The sequence below is a fragment of the Thamnophis sirtalis genome, unplaced genomic scaffold (genome assembly GCF_051295495.1).
Source record: "Thamnophis sirtalis isolate CommonGarterSnake01/CBP01778 unplaced genomic scaffold, rThaSir2_p1.2 scaffold_1, whole genome shotgun sequence".
Lineage (NCBI taxonomy): Eukaryota > Metazoa > Chordata > Lepidosauria > Squamata > Natricidae > Thamnophis > Thamnophis sirtalis.
The window spans coordinates 32,616,179-32,624,619 of record NW_028261381.1 but is presented as its reverse complement, the minus strand read 5'-3'; the positions used below and the strand labels follow the sequence as shown (position 1 = coordinate 32,624,619).

Below are 8,441 nucleotides of genomic sequence, written 5' to 3'. Positions count from 1 at the left end.
AGGTTAACAATATTTTAATAAGATATTGTAGTTTTAAATACATGTAATTCTTCTTTGTCTGTCGGGTTATATTAAGGGGATTAGGCCATATAACATATTTGACAGTTTCCAGGATCCTAGCTGACAAATAAGTGTTTGCAGCATTTGAAGTCCTTCTGCATTTTGCTCTCAGTCTCACTAGGCACACTGTAAAATCCACTCTGTTCAATATCATACATATTTCTCCACAAGTCATCCCCGTTCAGTGCCATCGCATTCACTTCCCAGGGAAGGTAGCCGCTTGCCTGTGAGGCGAAAGGTTGTGACCTGCATAGGATTACCACCTTACTGACTTTAAAAGTCTCAGGTCAAGGAATATAAATTGTCCAAAGCAATTTATCTTCTTGTTCAGAGTCATTAAATCCCACCCACCCACCCCACAGAATATATTTGATTGATATTCTTGGGAGGTGAAAGGCTAAAGGGGGACCATATGGCAACATGTTGCATTCCATATGCTATCTGCCCATCCATGCTGAAGCTGCCATTAGCAACATCTGCACCTAGCGGAAATCCAGCTGCGCTGAAAGCTATTGTCAATTAAACGGAAGAAAAAGAGATTTTCCATTGCCAGCATAATATAGACCCGTTTTTCTCCGTCTGCAAAAGCATAAACGAGTGGATTAAAAGGAAGGGGAGGAGAATTAATGTCTTCTTTTTCACAGGAAATGTGCTGAACGATTTAAAAAACACACACACAGCACGGATGGGCGAGCAAGCGGATTGAAGGAAAAGACCTGCAAAGCTTCCACCACGACGCTGCAGTTACTATAAGGCTCTCTCTCCCCCTCCCCACCCGGAAGCTTCCAAAGGCATAGAAAGAGCTCCTCCCCGCCCCTTAAGGTCTTCTCGAGCTAGAATCAGTGGGTTCATTTAGGGGTGGGGACAAAGGTGAGAAGCTCCTCCCCTTCCCCCCCCACGTGGATTCAAACGAAGAACTTACTTTTTCCGGAAGCGCGGGCTTCCTGCAGTTTGGGTCAATGATGCGCCCCCCCCCTCCGCCCACACACTAACAATAATAATAATAACAGACGCACATATGCTACGCCGCTCCATTACGGCATCCTAGCTTCTTGGGAAGAACTCTGTGCGCGCATGAAAAGCCAGCAGCCGCTACAGACCTTGGGCAGCCGCGACTTTACATTGTTGCGAACGGATGAGAATAGTAATAGTTACCTTTTCCTTGGGCTCCGCCAGAAGCCCGGGTTTTTCTGCTAAGTTGCCCGCTTCCCTCGCCCCCTTTTCTTTCTTTCTTGTTCTTTCTTTCTTGTTCTCTTTCTTTCTTTCTTTCTTTCCTTTCTTCTGAACCAGCCGCTCAAACTCCTTTCCAGGGCGCAACCTTTTCGGCTCAGAGGCAAGCGGCTTACACCTCGGGGGGGGGGGGGGGTTGCCCGCCGCGGGCGTCTCTTCGGAAGGAAGATTTCGGGGGTTTGCAAAACGGGGCGGCCAAAGGGCGACGGTCTTTCCTTCCCCGCCGTTTCTTCCAAGCCCCCGAGTCGCTTCAACACAAAGCGCCCATTGTAACCGCAAGCGCGGCTCCGGCAGCCAAGAGCGTCAATCCCTCGTCAGCAAAGCGGCTCTCCGTGACGGCAGCGCCAAGCTGTATAAATAGCCCGGCCCAGCCCGGGCAACAGAAGCGAGGGGGGTGGGGGGGGGAGTGAGGTGAAATTTCCATTGAGGCAGCCAGGAATGGAAACAATAGCTTTGGGGGCAGGAGCGAGCGCGCGCGCGCCTCCTTGCTCGCACCGGGGCTAAGCGAGCCGCGCGCGCCACCCGGGGACGGCGCCTGGCTTTGCGCCAGCTCGGTTGTCGCGAGGGTTTCCCCGTTGTGGCTTTCCCGCCAGAAACGCACAGCTCTTATTTTTCTGTCTCCCGGACACAATCTTTGTGCTGTTTTCCTCTCGCCGCCTCAGTTTCTTAGACGGTCTCCCAGACGACATCTATATTTTTTAATCGATATTCTTTCAAATAAATCTGAAAGAAAGCTTTATTCCTTTCAGAAAATCCTTGCTTACAGAAAGATTTTGAGGCTGCAAACTTGCAACTGCTGAATGATGTGACCGGGTTCGGGATTCTTTTGTGTGCGCGCGCGCGCCGTCAAGTCAGCGTTTACTCCTGGCGACGTTTGCAGAAGCGATTTGCCTTCTCTTGCTCCCTAGGCTAAAAGAGAATGACTGGCCCCAAATCATCCAGTTGGTTTTATACCCAAAACTTGACTAGAAGGCAAGTGTCTAGCTTTCTAGCCAGGTGCCTTCACCCCTACACATTAAACTGGCTTTTATTGAGATCCTAGAAAACTAAATTTAACAAATAACAAGTGCAATTTTGTCTCATATGCTTAAAGAAAACAATTTATATCATTGTTATTGATGGTGATCTAGCCAAAAGAAGTAGTCCTCAACTTACAATCCTTCGTTTAGTGACCATTCAACATTACAATAGCACTGAAAAAAGTGGCCTATGACTGTTTTTCACACTTATGCAACATCCCTGTGGTCGAAGCGATGCTTTGCTCAAATGGTCAAAATGTGGACACTTGGCAACTGGTTCATATTTATGACGGTTGCAGTGTTCTGGAGTCAGGTGATCACTTTTTGTAACCTGACAAGTAAAGTCAAGGGAAGTCAGATTTGGTTAAGAATCGTGTTGCTAACTTAACTGTCGTGATTCACTTAACTGTGGCAAGAAATGTCATAAAATGCAGAAAAACTCATTCCACAACTGTCTTACTTACCAACAGAAATTTTGAGTTCAGTTATGGTCATAAGTCAAAGACTACCTGTATTACTTAACCAATACTACGCTGTAGTTTAAATACATATAAGTTATGTCAGAGTCATTCCTTTTTTTCTTATTTGAGAAATGACTGGAGTTTATTTCTACCTAAATCTGCATAGAGGGACGTAGTGGCTCACTGGTTAAGACACTGAGCTTGTTGATCAGAAAGGTCGGTAGTTTGGCGGTTTGAATCCCTAGCACCATGTAACAGAGTGAGCTCCCATTATTGTCCCAGCTTCTGCCAACCTAGCAGTTCGAAAGCGTGTAAAAATGCAAGTAGAAAATAGGAACCACCTTTGGTGGGAAGGTAACACCATTCCATGCTCCTTTGACATTTAGTCATGCCAGCCACATAACCACAGAGACGTCTTTGGACAGCGCTGGCTCTTCGGCTTTGAAACAGAGATGAGACCTGCCCAGTAGAGTCGGGAATGACTAGCACATATGTGCAAGGGAAACCTTTACCTTAACCTGTATATGGTGGGTGTGGTATAAGCTAGCTTTTAGCAATTGTTGGATCCTTCTCCCATGCTCTGATAGTGAGGTAAGCAGTAAGATTTGAAGGGATGCTGAATTATCCAGTAACTATAAAAACAAAATATCCAAGATAAAATAATTTTCAGAAATAGCAGACTCCCAAAAAATTGATGCATTTTGTTCTCTGTCAACTGGATGTCCTCTTTTTCTCCTTCATTTGAGAATTACTACTGTTGGGAGGAAAATCCAACTGGTTCAGTTCCAAGCTGGGAGAAAGACACTGGAAACACGGAGGCTGATCGGAAAGATGGTTTATTGATGAAGTAGAATCACATGTAATTCTGACCAGCTGACAAAATAGAGTGGGTGGGTTTTTATATCTTCTTTGGGCTTTGTATTTGGGCTTTGTATTTGAGTTTCCTGTTCCTGTGCAAGAACATGTCCTTTAATGTTCTATTGGCTATTGTCAGATTCCTTTGAGGATCATGTAGGGGTTATGTAGGAGTCATAGCTGGCTCTATAGGCAAAAGAGGAAATGCAAATCCTAGTGTTTGAGTTAATTTTGTCAACTTTTTGTTTGTTGCTTATCTGAGTTTCTGTCCTGACGCAGTCTTTCTGAATGGATTGTCAAATCTGCATTTCTAAAAACTGGCCTCTTCAGTTTCTGCTTGGGTCAGGGAAACTGGGGCTGGTTTCTGAATAGGCTGGCCCAATCTTTCTTAATGGGCACAAAATATATTCTGGGGGCTATTAAGAAAAACTGAGTCTGCTTTCTGTCTTTAAGAGCATGTTTCTCCATTTCTCCTTGAGGGAAATATATTCTGCCTTTTTAATATTTCCCAAATATTTCATTCTTCTGGTGGGGAGGAGGTGTTGACTTTCTACACTACAATGACTGGCTATTTTTACCCTTCCCTTTTGCTCCACCCATATAGTTATTTCATCCTTATCCCATTTTGCTGTCACTTTTTCTCCCCAATCCAAGTTTGTTCCAAGAAATAAAGGAAGACCACCTGTAACTTAGCTTTCTGTAATCCAGGAGACTCCTGCTAATTGTTGGCTGCTGCTGCTGCTACATTACACTTTAAGCAAGTCTAACAGCATCTACCTCATTTTAATTTTAAAAAAATTACTAATAATCATAATATTTTGTCATGCCCTTTTGACTAGACACAGCTCAATTTATAAAATATAGGTAAAGAAGCCAAAAAAACCCCTCTATTCTATAACCCAATTTAAGATCACCATCAAAATATAGAGCTTTAGTAACATGAAAGGTTAATAATTAGAATCTGTATCTAAATAAGTAAATAGTGACTGGTTGCAGCTTTGTGCTTTGTTGGAAAACTGCCTAGCTACTTAGAAAAGAGATTAAGTAAAGTGGTGGCGCTTAAGATCATGCTTAAGCTTACCAGAGTGTGATCCCACACAATCTACTTAAGAGGAATGTGATACTTCTCTAAAAAAAATTATGTAGTAGTTAAACAAAGAAAATATAACATACAGCATATCTGCTCCAGGCAACAGCAACGCCATTGCAAGGATGATTGCTTGCTTGTCTTCTGGCTTGTTCAGATAAAAACCACATGTACAGTATAACATACATACTCAGATACTAAACATATTTCCTTTGCTACTGGATAAAATGTAGCCAGCTCAATACTTCTGTGACAATACATTAGTCAATTTCCAGATAACCTGTTCTTGATCCAGGATGGTGATGATGATGGCTGCCTCAGTAAAATGCTCTCTAGTGGTTTCCTTATTTTTTATTATTCTCTGCGAATGTATCTTGTCTTTTTATGCACTCTGAGAGCATATGTACCAAGACAAATTCCTTGTGTGTCCAATCAAAGAATTCTATTCTATTCATCTTCAAATGGATTAGCCTGCCTGTTTTGTTAATTCATAGATCAGCAAACCAATAGCATCCTGAGAATGCCCCATCAATATTCAGTGATTAAAATGGTTGAATTTTAGAGAAGTACATTTATTTTCTGAAATTATAGCCAGCCACAATAAACTCAATAAAGTATGCTTTAAGATTATTTTGAAAGGTTTGGTGTTTTTTTTTAAGTGGGAATAGCAGTGGATTATCTTCTGCATACCTTCTACTCTAATTCTCAGCTTTAAAATTGCATTGAATTGAACTGAACTGAATTAAGTATTTTATTTGGCTCGGTGTGATTAGACACACAAGGAATTTGTCTCTGGTACAGAAGCTTTCAGTGTACATGCAAATCAACAGAATAATAATCATAAAAATACCAATAAGAGGATGAAGTAAAGAAGATAATAAGAAGGATAATTAACAGTACTGCATAGGTAAATATGCATAGACATTAGACAGCACTGCGAGAATTAGGTGTTCAGCAGAGTGATGGCTAAGGTGACCATACGTCCCGATTTTGGCGGGACAGTCACGATTTCTAACAATTTGTCCCGTGTCCCGCTGCGTTTTTAAAAAGTCCCGATTTTCTGGCTTCATGTTGAAAGCGCAGTGGATTTGCTTAAGAAATCCTAACCGGGGCAAGACAAAGACACTCTGTCTAACCTCTGTCTCTGTCTCAGTACTTTCATTGAAGATATTAAAATGTTAAAGCAAGAAAACGGAACCCCCCCCCCGCCCCTTTTACTTACTTTTATAAGAAAAGATGACCCAGTACCATAGAGCTCCAGGAAATACTTTGGCTAGAGTAGTAGCGACTGTTCCTTCCTGGATTTCCCGGCCGGGAGGGTCACGAAGGTTGGAGGTCGGCTCGTGTGGGAAAAATGGTGGCAAAGTTTCTTTGAAAAATATTTCCCTGGGACTAATTTCACCATTTTAATTTGCTCAGTTCTTTGTATTAATATCTACATCATTCTGGATTGACTTGGAGTGCCTGCCTGCTGGTAAGTGAGCCGGGTTTTTTCTTTTATTTTTTTAATGTATTTTAAAATAATATTTTATTTATTGTGCATAGGATTTTTAAAAATAGTTTTATTCTGTGTGGATTCTTTTTTTAAATTGTCTTACACTTTAAAAAAAGATTCTATCCAAAATAAATTGAAATAAACCATTTTAAAAATTCTATGCACAATACTTTGAAATGTATTGTGCATAGAATTTTTAAAAATAGTTTTACTTCAATTTATTCTGTGTGGAATAGTTTGAAATGTTATACTTCAATTTATTCTCTGTGGATTTTTTTTTAATTGTCTTAGATTATTAAAAAAAAGATTCTATCCAAAATACAAAATACCAGCTGCAGTTATTCACTTAAGAACTGTGGCAAGAAAGGTGGTATAATGGGTTTAGTGACCAAAGTTACAATGGCATTGAAAAAAGTGACTAATGAACATTTTTCACACTTAGCGACCATTGCAGCATTCTCATGGTCCCGTGATCAAAATTTTGATGTTTGGCAACAGTTACAATTTATATTTGTAAATTGTAGTTATGTTGAAATAAAAAAAAATATTACAATACTATTTTTGTGTTGTATGTAATTTTTTGTTGCTCCGTATAAAATTTTTAATCAACAACCCCTCCCCCCCCAGTGAAAGGTGTCCCTCTTTACCAATCTGAAAATCTGGTCACCTTAGTGATGCACTAGGGGAAAAACTATCTAGTTGTTTTGGCATGTAATGCTCTATATCTATAGTGCTATCCCAAGGGAGGAGCTGAAACAGTTTATGTCCAGGATGTGAGGGACAGATATCTTCTGTCTTAAATGCTTAAAAAAAAGGCCAACAAATTTCAGCCACCTTTCTTCCAAGGAAAAAAAAACTATAGCACTGGATAGCCTCCAATGGTCGCCCAAAAGGTTCAGGAGACTGGATTATATTTCTCCTCAAGTTGTCAGAATATTTCCTTTCACCTAGGCAATTTTATCAAATATGCAAAGAGTGATGGCAAATGCAAGCTGTGATCCACTACTTAGAATTTCTTATTATCATGTTTGTAGTGGCCTATGCAGCAAAGCAGCACTATGCCAAAGTTAGTGTTCTGCATGCAGTGACATCGTGCAAATGTCAATTTTATGTTTTTGTGCCCCATGGTCTGAAACAAGTATATACATCCCTGTCTTCATACGATGATATCCCACTCCTTTTGTAATTTCCTCCACTGTCTATTCTGGACACCCATATATGGAGCAGAACTACTATTAAAAATGTTGTTATGCATAACAATATCTGCTTGCAACAAGTACCTGCAATAAAAAAAACAGTCTGCCTTAATTTAGTGCTCTATGGATCTGTTAAGATTATATTTTTGAAAACTCCGTAGCAAAGCAGCAAGGGATAGGAAACTGTTGGCTACAGGCCTGCCTGCCTGCTAGCAAGCAGGGCAATGAGGAAAGTGATTGAGGTCACAATGTATACACGGTGAGGGATAACATGTTTCCCCCCCAGTTTTGTAGATTTTCAGAAATTAAAGTAAAATTAATACATAGCTATTGCTTTCATGTGTCAAAAATAATACTGGTAGTCAGACAGGCAAATTGAATTCAGATTGCTCACTCTGATGTCATAGTTAGCAAGAAGGTGAGTTGTTTCATCAATTAAAATGTTTTTTCTGCAGTGAAACTTTGCGACTGGCTATGAACATTGCTATTTAAAACTCAAATTTAGAGGAGAAAATTTTAATTGAGTGGCCAGCCTGTATAGAAGTGATATATTGGAATGATGCCGCTATTTATTAGCATAGAGATTTCATATGAATCTCCCCTCCCTTCATATCATATGAAAATAATATTCATTTAGATTGGCTGATACAATGATTATCTCAGAGCTTTGTCATTGCTCCAAAGACATTGGAAATGGTCTTGTCCATTTCTGAAACAAATGTGAGATGTTGGTATTAACCAGATAAGAGTCAAAATGGATTAAGACTGAATTGTCTATGGATCTCAACTTTCTTAAATCCACATCTAAGATCACATTCTGGCGCTGTTCTTGAGATCTTTCAGCAAATAATAAGAATCCAAGTAAAAGAAATTTCCAGTGGAACTCTCATATTGGATGGAATAATTTTTCTAAAGAAACCCAACCAGGTGGTTATTTTTTTGGTGCCAGAAATTTTTTTTAGGTTTTTAATTTATAACTTCTAAGGCCATTTCTGATATTGTTCCTAGTTGCTTACAGCTTCCACATCTACTTTTCTC

The 8,441-nt window shown here is 40.2% G+C and overlaps 1 long non-coding RNA gene across 1 annotated transcript; it reads right to left on the bottom strand.

The window, feature by feature from the left end:
* LOC106538829 (uncharacterized) lies at positions 1-1,872 on the bottom strand. Its single transcript, XR_001312758.2, has 2 exons — positions 1,216-1,872; positions 1-284 (listed from the first exon to the last, which is right to left on the bottom strand). It is a non-coding gene; the product is annotated as an uncharacterized LOC106538829 (long non-coding RNA).
* Positions 1,873-8,441: the final 6,569 nt, after the last annotated feature.